Here is a 12,866-nt window from a genome sequence, read left to right on the forward strand (position 1 = left end):
AAAGCACCAATTCTTCAGCGCTCAGCTTTCTTCACAGTCCAACTCTCACATCCATACATGACCACTGGAGAAACCATAGCCTTGACTAGATATTGGGTATACCTAAATTCATCAAGAAATTATGTAATGAGATTTAGTTATAAGTCACCTGGATATTTTTGCTAATTGGTTCATTCAAGTATTATTGAGGTATTCAGAATTGAACTAGTCTGTTCATTATTGGACAGTTAGACACAAATGTATTAATTGGAACTATCTGTCTTGTCTGTTATTATTTACTTTTTTTTTTTGGAAGGGGTCTTAGCCTATATCTATCATATTCCATGGAACTAAGCACATCTAGGTATATTTGGCAGTTGGATGAGAAGGTTCATATAGATCCAATTTGCATAAGGGAACAAGGAAAGTCCTTAAAGAGAATGTATCCTAAAGGCAGATGGAGTCAGACAATCTTGGTCAGTAATAAAGACCCAGTAGTAAGGGAGAACATGTCCTAATGAGAAACGATAATTACAATACTTAACATTTATTGAATCTTACCAAATGTCAAACATGGTGCTAAGAGCTTTATAGGCATTGTCTTGCTTAATCTTCATTCTGTCTATTAAGGTAGAAACTATTATCCATCTTTTAGAGATGAAACTTAGGGAGATCAAATGTATCTGGTAAATATTTAGTTAGTGACAAAGAAAGAATCAAACCACAATCAGACCTGACGGATTGGTCCGACTCTAGAGCAGGGTTTGGCAAACTACAGGCGAATATGGCTTGTGGCCTGTTTTTCTGCAGCCTCCAACTAAGAATGTTAGTACATTTCTAAATGGTTACACAAAAACAGACCCAAACAAGACAGCTGGCATATGAGGCTTGCAAAGCCTGGAATATTTACTATCTGGCCCTTTGTAGATAACTTTTGCTGAGCCTTGAGTTCTAGTACCATACCCCATTGCTGCTCAGTATGTCAGGGCCTTCATCTCACTGGGTTTAGTTCTCCCATGGGACTTGTCTTTCAAGACTAGGGAGAGAAAGTGTAGCAAATAATACCCGAGAAAGTGATCCTACTGAAGATTCTTTAAGATGCTGTGTGATAACAGTACCACTTTTGTCCACATGTGACAAAAATATAGCACAAGAAAAGGACAGAGGCATGGAATACAAGGTGGCTTTTATATCCTAAAGATTACCAAGATTTTGCTGTGCTCTGGTATTCAGGGAGCTGCAGCTCTTCTGCTATTTAGGCCGTGCCCTGCGTTGGTGCTGAATGTCTGTGGTATGAGGCAGCCTGTGACCACAGACCAGCCTGAGGAAAGATAAAACGGGGGAAGAACGAAGAGTCCCTCACAGGGCAGCTGACAATAGATTTTTATGAACAGACATTACTTAAAACCTAGATTCTATCAAGGAGGGAGAGATGAATAGGTAGAGCACAGGGGATTTTTATAGCAGCGAGGCTATTTTGTGTGATACTGCAAATAGTGGCTATGTGATACTATGCATTTATTGAAGCCCATAGAACTATACAACACAAAGAGTGAACCTTAATATAAACTATGGGCTTTGGTTAATAATACTGTATCAATATTGATTTTTTAGTTTTAACAAATGCAGCACTCCAACACAAGATGTTAGTAGTAGGGGAAGCTGTACAGAAGGATGGGGTAGAGGATATATGGAAACTCTATGCTTCCTGACCAATTTTTCTGTAAATCTAAAAACTTTATTAATTAAAAAAACCCATTGAGATTGTATCAGAAAAAATTATTTGTTGGGGGAAATTTTTCATAGGGCTATGATCTCATAATAAAAGGTGAGACTGACTCATGAAATGCTATTTATTCTCTTAAGAGAAACTCATTAATGTCCTTCTTCCCAGAAGACTCGTGTGGCCTGAAGAAATCCATTTACTTCCAGTAATTTATGATTTAACTGCCGACTTGTCAGTTTGAGTTAAAATTAGCAGACATTTCTCTTATTAAGAAAAGTATTTAGTAGTTAAATGGAGAAAGTCTGTGATTTCATCAAAAAAATTGTTGGAGAAACATGAATAAATGTATCAAGGAAGCAAATATTTACTAAATTCTCACCAAGTCACAAATTCTATCAGTACATCAAAAGGAGTGTAAAACGTGACTTTTATCCATAAAACAAGTGTCTCAGTGGTGATGAGATCAAATGTATATGCATACGAGTAAGAGCACATTTTTCATTAACAATTAGTTATCGAATACTCACCGAGTGCCAGACACTGTTGAAATCCCTGAAGAAAAACTCCTATTCTGTGGAGATGATATTTTAATGACAAAAATAATATAGTAAGCACAGGAAAAAATACGTGAACAAAATAATTTTAGTTAATAATACATGCTATGAAGGAAATAAAATAGGGCCAATGTAACAGTGATTTGGAGTGACAGCTGGCTTAGAGTTTGTCTTTAGGAAAGGCCTCCCAGACTCTGGACATCTAAACTGAGATTTGAATTGTAAAACACATTGCATATTAGTATTTTAGGCTCTGTGGACTGGCGTGGGGAGGGAATTTCTCATTTCTTTTTCTGATTCCTTTGCTCATAAAGGAGGACACTGCCTTGGAATCTATGGCAGTCTCCCTCTATGTCCCATACTTTCTCCTCTCCATAGAGGAGAGAAAGGATTTATCTGATTCCTCCTGATCTAAGCATTTCACTGAAGTAAAGTTTACTAGGAGGATGGAGTCACTCTGCCACAGCCCTGTTTCATTACCTGAGGCCGAGGGTCGCAGGCTCTCTTGGTTGGCTTAAGGAAGCATGTCTCGGGAATCTCCCCTGCAATTCCTTCTGAGTATCAGCTGCTGCTGGCAATGGCAGGTAAGTCAGGTTGTACATGTGTGCTTAGTCACTCATTCGCATCCGGCTCTTTGTGACCCCATGGACTGTAACCTGCCAGTCTCCTCTGTCCATGGAATTCTCCAGGCAAAAATACTGAAGTGGGTAGCCATATCCTCCTCCAGGGGATCTTCCTGACCAAGGGATCAAACCCTGGCCTCCTGCATTGCCAGTGTATTCCTTACCACTGAGCCACTAGGGAGACCAAGTCAGCCTGGACCTGTCCTTTGAGTCTTGCTATCTTCAATTAAGGAGGGGAATGGAAAATCCCACTTCAGCCTCAGGCCTAAAAGCTTTGTTATACCTCATAGTTGGTTGAAAGCGTTAGTCACTCAGTCGTGTCCAACTCTTTGTAACCCTATGGACTGTAACCCACCAGGCTCCTCTGTCCATGGAATTCTCCAGGCAAGAATACTGGAGTGGGTTGCCATTTCCTTCTCCAGGGTAACTTCCCAGCCCAGGGATCGAGCCTGGGAGATTGCATTACAGGCAGATTCTTTACTGTCTGAGCCACCAGGGAAGCTCAGACATAGTTGGTTAACATGGGTTATACAACACAGTTTGATAAGTTAGACTTTATTTCTTACTTGACTAGTAAAGCTTATGCACATATTTCTGGAAAGGAGGAGTTGTTAATGATATCCTGAGTTCTGAGAAAAAAGAAAAAGTATTAACTAAACAAAATATTTAAATTGCTGACAAGAAAAGAACAATTTGGAATCACAGAGCATATCTCCTATTGTCTGCAAGTATCTCACTGACACTGCATTAGCTGTCATACATTATGTCTATTACATTGTAAAATATGATGATACTAATAGCATATGCTGAGGAAAAAAAACTGTCCTTTAAAATGACTTTTTAAGACCCACACAAATTTAGAATTTAGACCATGGTTTGTTGTTTACTCATTATTCTAAGGCATTCCCTAGTGGCTCAGACGGTAAAGTGTCTGCCTGCAATGCAGGAGACCTGGGTTTGATCCCCGGGTCGGGAAGATCCCCTGGAGAAGGAAATGGCAACCCACTCCAGTACTCTTGCCTAGTAATTCCATGGATGGAGGAGTCTGGTGGGCTACAGTCCATGGGGTTGCAAAGAGTTGGACACGACTGAGCGACTTCACTCACTTCACTCACTCGTTTACTAGTTGTATGGTACCTAACCCTTTTTCATTAGCAAAATAGGGACATTGTTCTTATTTGGAAAGATTTTTGTGAGGATTATACATTTGTAATGATTATTCAGACATTTTCTGACACAGTATGGCTACTCAATAAATGGTAGCTAGTACCATTTATCAGTACTATCAATCCTAAAGGAAATCAACTCTGAATATTTATTGGAAGGACTGATGCTGAAGCTGAAGCTCCAATACTTTGGTCATCTGATGCGAAGAGCTGGCTCATTGGAAAAGATCCTGATGCTGGGAAAGATTGAAGGCAGGAGGAGAAGGGGACGACAGAGGACAAGATGGTTGGATAGCATTACTGACTCGGTGGACATAAGTTTGAGCAAGCTCCAGGAGATGGTGAAGGACAGGGAAGCCTGGCGTGCTGCATTCCACGGGGTTGCAAAGAGTTGAATACGACTGAGCAACTGAAAAACAACAACCAGTTATCAGGAATCAGTTCACAGTCCTCAGCCCATGAACATGCTGACTCTATATGTGTTGTAAAGATGTGCATAACTTGACTGGAGTAGAGTTCTAGGGACTGTCACTCTGCAGGCCTGCATAGACCACCCAACCATCCGTCCACTCATTCATTCAATAAATGATGACTATCTAGTTGGTGTTTTGGTGGCTCAAAGATAAAGCAGGCTTGATCGTTTTTCTTCAGGAATTTCCAATGCCGTAGGGAAGATTTGGAGGCTCACAAACAGTAATAGAATGCCGAATGTGGTAAGAATTTTAATATGAAGAGTCAAAGTGCTATAGGATATCTGAAGACAGGAAAGCAACTTCTTTGTGGCCAACATCTATAGCAACTGTTAAGGTTTGTGGTGAGCCACTGGGCATCACTCAAGAGGATAGATGTCCCCCACTTAATAACTCCTGGTTCTAATCCTAGAGGTTAGAGCACAGGGTTTCATGTAGCACATAGGTGTTCAGAAAAACAGAGCCAGAGTGTCTCCTTCACATGACTATTGTACAGTATTTCATTTAAGTTTTCCCCAGTAGCAGTGTGTACATGTTTAGTCATGTCTGACTCTATGACCCCATGGAATGTAGCCCACCAGGCTCCTCTCTCCATGGGATTTTCCAGGCGAGAATACTGGGATAGGTTGCCATTTCCTTCCCTAGGGGATCTTCCCAACCAAGGGATCAAACTGGCATCTCTTGCATCTCCTTCATTGGCAGGTGGATTCTTTACCCCTGAGCCACATGGGAAGCCCATTTTTCCCTAGAGCCAGCATCAAATAAGGAGTCCCACCCAGTTTCTGAGGGATTTTACCAATGAAATTCTGAATTTAAATACTTTGTCATGTCACATTTTCAAGTTCTTTTTCTTGAGTTATTTATTATAATGAGTGTTTCAGTTTGAGTATCTTAGGGAAGTGAGCTATAAATATGAGAAGTTAAAGAATGATTTATTTAATAATGAAATAAAAAGCACTTCCAATTTCTAAATGTTTGAAAAATGACTATTTTAAATGAAGGGTTGTAGTTTATCTTTCACTTCTTAGGAGTCACAAAGAGAACTTTGAAAATAAAATTATATTTTGAAAAAAATAATTCTCTCAGTTAAAACTTCAGTTCTTCGAAGATTTTTTATGTCATTGAAAAAAAAGCATTTTTAATATGATTAATTTGATTTGTTTATGTTTATAGTTTCCACTAAGTAACTTAAATGTTAAAGAATGCAATCTTAAAATTACCTGTTGGATTCATACAGAATAATTACTAGGAGGACAAATGGAGTCTTCTGGTAAAATATTAGTTGTATGGATTGTTTTTATCAGTACAGGCCTGGGACCAGTAAGTCATGAATGTCACTTGAGTTCCCATTCTGTAAAGCAGAGTAGGTTTTGCCCAACAGGGATATTTACAGTGACCTTGAGTCAATATTCAGTATATAGGGTGTTAGTTGAAAGTGTGATTTCTGGAGTCAGACTGGCTGGACTCAGATTCTGTGGCCCTGTACTAATGGTAAGGTCTTTGACACATCGCTTAAATTTCCTATGAGTCACTTTCTTCATTTATTAAGTGGGAGAGGTAGGAGAGGATAACTGTTTCACCTCATGCAGTTTTGTTACATAAAAATTAAGTAAGTAAATCACTAAGAACAGTACCAAACACATGATGAGTGTTAATTACCAATAATCCCCAGAAATTCTGTAGGATGGCTGGTTAGACTACAAGGTGCGTGTGCCTGCTAAGTTGCTTTAGTCGTGTCTGACGCTGCAACCCTGTGGACTGTAGCCCTCCAGGCTCCTCTGTCCATGGGATTCTCCAGGCAAGAATACTGGAGTGGGTTGCAGTGCCCTCCTCCAGAGGATCTTCCTGACCCAGAAATCGAACCTGCGTCTCTTATGTCTCCTTCATTGGCAGAAGAGGTTTTTTTTTTTTTTAAACCGCCCCCCCCCGAGCCATCTAGGAAGCCCAAACTAAGAGGTGCTGGCCCCCAATTCTCATTCACGGGAAGGGTTTCTTGTTTGTTTATTTTTTTTGTTTGTTTCACTTTGTCTTTTATTTTTTAAGTTTTTGCCAGACCAACTAATAGTTCTTGAATACCACCTGGGTATCCTACAATTCAATTCAATTCTGAAACTATCTACTTGGAGATAGCATCAGATTCTACTGGTTACGGGTTCAGTCCTACAAGACTGTCCATTTCAGACACCATTTTCAAGGCCAGGTTGTCTGTCATCTGTGCTTCTCACTGACTGGCTATAGATTGCAGGTTTCAAGGACTCCTTTTATGGGTTTAATTTGCTAGAGTGGCTTGTAGAACTCAGAGGAACATTTCATTTACTAGAGTCACTGGTTTATTATAAAAGGATATAACTTAAGAACAGTAAGATGGAAGAGATGCCTAGGACAAGGTGTGGGGAATGGGCATTGAACTTCTTTGGTTCTCTTGTGATGTGCCTAGCAAGCAGCCTCCATCCTTAGGTGCTTTCCAAAAGTCCCCTCATTAAGATGACAAGAGACAAGTTTATAACTCTCATCACTTAGGAAATTCCAATGGTTTTAGGAGCTCTGTCTGTGCCAGAAACGGGGACAAAGACCACATGTGTATTTCTCATTGTAAATCACAATATCATTACCCCAGTTCTACAGGTGAAAAAAACTGAAAAGTCTTAAGGGAAACTGGTTTGTCCCTAAAAAGGGTTTGGAAGGTAGCAAGATGAACCTAAATTTTGACCTTTAAAACTTATTCAGACAGAAAGAGTACCAAGTTTGAGGTTTTCAAGTTGTTTTTTGTTCAATGCTTGTCCCCATGTATGAAACAATTCCTGGATTTTTTTTCACTTGTTGATAAACACTTCATGCTGCAGTTGGAAGAAGTAAGCGATAGAATGTTACAGATGGAGGATAAAATGTGTCAGAAAGTTATTTTAGAAATACAGCAAGGTAAGTGAGGGAGAGAAGAGGCTGTATAGCATAGCTCAAAAAAATAAGCACACAGACATGGTATATTATTGTATGCCAGCTTGTCTGAAGCTAGAAATAAGTCCAATAAGTAAGGAATCGTTCCTTTTCTTGCTAGATTTAGGATGTGTATGTGCTTAGTTGCTCAGTTGTGTTTGACTCTCTATGATGCCATGGACTGTAGCCCACCAGTCTCCTCTGTTCATGGGATTCTTCAGGCAAGAAGGGAATGGCTACTTAGTCCCTTCTCCAGGGGAATTTCCTGACCCAGGGATCAAACCCAGGACTCCTGAATAGCAGGCACATTCTTTACTGTCTGAGCCATCAGGGAAGACCACACATTTGGGATAAAGTTTTATTAAAGATTTGAAATTTTATGAATATAAAATTGTGGTATCTACCATGTTTATGCCATGAAAACTACAATTTGTTTTTTATTCACTGAATAATTATCTAGAGTATATATTGTAGTTTCTAACAGCAAGAACTGCTGGTGTTTTTCTCTAGACTCCTGACCCAAAACTCTAAAGAGCCTAACCAAAAGAAGAAGAATATGACTCTCTTTGCAGTAGAATATTACTGTAAATAGATGGAATATTTTAAAGGATTATTTTTTTGGATGGATAAAGTTGGGGGAAGAAAAACAGTGACTTGAGATAAACCACCACAATAAAGGTGTACCTTTGATCAATCATTTTAACCCTGTTATCATGTACTTGCACATTTTCTGAATTCTGTCTAACTCTGGGTCAGCTATTAGTCCTGACTGATCTCAGAGTTCGCATTCACTATGAAGAAGCTGCATGTATGCTGAATGGTCTGGGAAGCACATTGTTTCATACAATAAGCAGGAAAAATCAGTATTTTTTTTTTTTGGCAAAGACTGGCAAGTTGTTTCAGAGCATGTTTTTTTTTCTTTCTTTCTTTCTTTCTTTTTTTTTTTTTATGTTTTTCTTTCTTCCTGAAAGTGTAGATTACTTGCACTTCTTGGTTTCCCTTGGGTATGAATGGTCAAGTGACCAAATTCTGCCCCTTGGAATGTGGCAAGACCAATAGATGCCATTTCTAGCCTTAGTTTATGGAAATCTTCTATGTGATCCTCCTCTTTGTCTTTTCCCTCCTGCTGGTTGAATGAAGAGGGTGCTGAAGCCTTAAAGGTGAGGGAGGCCATGTGTAGAATGACCCATGTGTAGAATGACCCATCCTGAATGATGGCACAGACAGAACACACCCAGTGCCCAACACCAGTTGGACTTTATGTGAGATAGACACTAACTTCTCTTGGATTAAGTCTTTGAGATATGGAGGTTAATCTATTGTCTGTGGTGGAAACTATGATGATTCTTCTGCAAGAAAGTCCTTCTTCAGAAATGAAGGACTTATTCTCAGGAAATGGTGCTATCAGATGGCCCCCTCCCACCATCAGCCACCTTGGAGGATGTCTGGATAGAAGAGCTTTATTTTGTCAAAGGTCATAGTCCCTTGTAAGAATAGATTTTATCTAATCACTGGTGAACAAGCTGGTACAAAGTTTATAGCTCCTCAACTCAATTAGCAGTAACTTTAAAAACGTATCTTAGTGGCAGAGTCCCCATAAAGTGGGCTGAGGACTTTGCCAAGACTTAGGCTACCCTGGTGGTTCAGCTGGTAAAGAACCCACCTGCCAATGCAGGATACACAAGTTCAATCCCTAGTTTGGGAAAATTCCCTGGAGAAGGAAATGGCAACCTGCTTCAGTATTCTTTACTGGAAAATTCCATGGACAAAGAAGCATGGCGGGCTTCAGTCCATGGGACCCCAAAGAGTCAGACATGACTGACAAGAATATTCTCTTTATAACAGTGTTCTGCATGGCATCATACAAGTCTGCAAGGAGTTCATGACAATTAAATCATTTCAGATACACATTTCTTTTGCATGGACCTTGTGCTTTTTCCCACATAGCATTTCTTTGTATATCAGGGATTGTAATGTTTGCTTCTTTAGAACCCAAATCTTTCCTGCCTTGAGCTTTCATTGTAACACACGTGAATAGTTGAAATGAAAAATGTAAAACCTTAACTAAAAATTAATTCCAGATGGTATGTTTATTGATTTCAGCTCAGACTTTAGTCTCTGATTAACTTGATAAAATACCCAGATCTCCTACTTGCTAGTGTGAGAAGGTAGGGGTCTTCTTAGCCTCCATCATCTTCTGTGTCTTCATCTATAAAATAGGATAATATTAGTATATATTTACAGGGTTATTGAGAAGATCAAGTACAACTATATATTCAGAACATAATGTGTACTTAGTAATGATAGGCTATTCTAGTCTTAGTTTATCTTTTAGCCTTATCTATTCTTACTGCCTATACTAGAGGCTCACTTGGCTAACTAACTTGCTACTCAGCTACACAATCTTGTTCTACCACACTGGAATACTCTTCTGCTTTGTATATTCTGCTTATACTTCAAGGCCTACCTAAATTGTATCCTCAATTTGGAGAAGGAAATGGCACCCCACTCCAGTATTCTTGCCTGGAAAATCCCATGGATGGAGGAGCCTGATGGGCTGTAGTCATGGGGTCACTAAGAGTCAGACATGACTGAGCGACTTCCCTTTCACTTTTCACTTTCATGCATTGGAGAAGGAAATGGCAACCCACTCCAGTGTTCTTGCCTGGAGAATCCCAGGGACGGGGGAGCCTGGTGGGCTGCCGTCTATGGGGTCGCACAGAGTCGGACACGACTGAAGCAACTTAGCAGTAGAAATTCTTGTGACTTCTATCTGTGTAAAATATTTCCCTTTTTTGAACTCTTGGAACAATTCACCGTCAGCTTTCTTGTGACATCTATGAGTCACCTCTGTTAGTAGATTGTAAGCCGCTCCAAGTCAAGTCTAATGTCTGATGTATCTTTACATTTGCTTAAGCCCTAGCATTGTTCTTTGCATAAAGAGCTCAATAAATATTCATTGCTTAATTGCATTAATGAAATGGGACAACATAATATCTTCACCTGAAATTTGCATATATGCAAAATGATATTCTAATCTATAATTATCAAGAACAGGGTCTTATAGCAAACTTGGCCATGTTGTATAAAATATCATGGTTTCCAACAGAAAAGATTCTCATAGAATGCCAACAAATTGTTATTGTTAGTTTTTTAAGGGAGAATCAAAGTGCAGCTAAATTTAGAAGTAAGCAAATATGAAATATCAATAAAATTTTTATTTACCTATATAATACTTATGATCAGTGCATTTTCTTGGCAAAAGTCTATTAGTCTTTGCCCTGCTTCATTCCGTATTCAAGGCCAAATTTGCCTGTTACTCCAGGTGTTTCTTGACTTCCTACTTTTGCATTCCAGTCCCCTATAATGAAAAGGACATCTTTAGTTCTAAGGACATCTTTTTTGGATGTTTTTAGTTCTAAGGACCTTTTTAGTTCTAAAAGGTCTTGCACATAGAACCGTTCAACTTCAGCTTCTTCAGTGTTACTGGTTGGGGCATAGACTTGGATTACTGTGATATTGAATGGTTTGCCTTGGAAACCAACAGAGATCATTCTGTCGTTTTTGAGATTGCATCCAAATACTGCATTTCGGAATCTTTTGTTGACCATCATGGCTACTCCATTTCTTCTGAGGGATTCCTGCCCGCAGTAGTAGATATAATGGTCATCTGAGTTAAATTCACCCATTCCAGTCCATTTCAGTTCACTGATTCCTAGAATGTCGACATTCACTCTTGCCATCTCTTGTTTGACCACTTCCAATTTGCCTTGATTCATGGACCTGACATTCCAGGTTCCTATGCAATATTGCTCTTTACAGCATCAGACCTTGCTTCTATCACCAGCCACATCCACAGCTGGGTATTGTTTTTGCTTTGGCTCCATCCCTTCATTCTTTCTGGAGTTATTTCTCCACTGATCTCCAGTAGCATATTGGGCACCTACTGACCTAGGGAGTTTCTCTTTTGGTATCCTATCATTTTGCCTTTTCATACTGTTCATGGGGTTCTCAAGGCAAGAATACTGAAGTGGTTTGCCATTTCCTTCTCCAGTGGACCACATTCGGTCAGATCTCTCCACCATGACCCGCCCATCCTGGGTTGCACCACAGGCATGGCTTAGTTTCATTGAGTTAGACAAGGCTGCGGTCCTAGTGTGATTAGATTGACTAGTTTTCTGTGAGTATGGTTTCAGTGTGCCCTCTGATGCCCTCTTGCAACACCTACCATCTTACTTGGCTTTCTCTTACCTTGGGCGTGGGGTATCTCTTCATGGCTGCTCCAGCAAAGTGCAGCCATTGCTCCTTACCTTGGATGAGTGGTGTCTCCTCACCACCGCCCTTCCTGACCTTCAACGTGGGATAACTCCTCTAGGCCCTCCTGCGCCCGCGCAGCCACGGCTCCTTGGAGGTGGGGTTGGTTCTCCCGGCCACCACCCCTGGCCTTGGGCATGGGTTGCTCCTCCTGGCCACTGGCCCTGGCTTTGGGCGTAGGGGCGTGGGGTAGTTCCTCCCAGCCGTCACCCCTGACCTGGGAGGTAGGGTAACTCCTCTCATCGCGCGCCCCCCCCCCCGACCTCGGATGCGGGGTAGCTCCTCTCGGCTATTCCTGAGCCGTTGCAGTCTCGTACTCTCAGCCACTGCCCCTGACCTTGGACGTGGGGTAACTCCTCTTGGCCGCCACCCTTCAGGCATGGGGTCCTCCCGGCTTCTGCCCCTGACCTTGGATGTGGGGTGGCTCCTCTTGGCTGCAGTTAGCACCCTCTTCCAACAGCACAAGAGAAGACTCTATACATGGACATCACCAGATGGTCAACACCTAAATCAGATTGATTATATTCTTTGCAGCCAAAGATGGAGAAGCTCTATACAGGCAGCAAAAACAAGATCAGGAGCTGACTATGGCTCAGACCATGAACTCCTTATTGCCAAATTCAGACTTAAATTGAAGAAAGTAGGGAAAACCACTAGACCATTCAGGTATGACCTACATCAAATCCCTTATGACTATACAGTGGAAGTGAGAAATAGATTTAAGGGCCTAGATCTGATAGATAGAGTGCCTGATGAACTATGGAATGAGGTTCATGACACTGTACAGGAGACAGGGATCAAGACCATTCCCATGGAAAAGAAATGCAAAAAAGCAAAATGGCTGTCTGGGGAGGCCTTACAAATATCTGTGAAAAGAAGAGAAGCAAAAAGCAAAGGAGAAAAGGAAAGATATAAACATCTGAATGCAGAGTTCCAAAGAATATCAAGAAGAGATAAGAAAGCCTTCTTCAGCGATCAATGCAAAGAAATAGAGGAAAACAATAGAATGGGAAAGACTAGAGATCTCTTCAAGAAAATTAGAGATACAAAAGGAACATTTCATGCAAAGATGGGCTTGATAAAGGACAGAAATGGTATGG

The 12,866-nt window shown here is 40.6% G+C and overlaps 1 long non-coding RNA gene across 1 annotated transcript in view; it reads right to left on the bottom strand.

Moving 5' to 3' along the window:
- Window positions 1-9,521: 9,521 nt before the first annotated feature.
- Window positions 9,522-12,866, bottom strand: part of LOC104981708 — a 284,406-nt gene continuing 281,061 nt past the window's right edge. The window contains exon 4 of the long non-coding RNA XR_824403.1: window positions 9,522-9,661. This is a non-coding gene — a long non-coding RNA (uncharacterized LOC104981708). The remainder of the gene's footprint in view (window positions 9,662-12,866) is intronic.

Source organism: Bison bison, unplaced genomic scaffold (assembly GCF_000754665.1).
Source record: "Bison bison bison isolate TAMUID 2011002044 unplaced genomic scaffold, Bison_UMD1.0 scf7180017864519, whole genome shotgun sequence".
Lineage (NCBI taxonomy): Eukaryota > Metazoa > Chordata > Mammalia > Artiodactyla > Bovidae > Bison > Bison bison.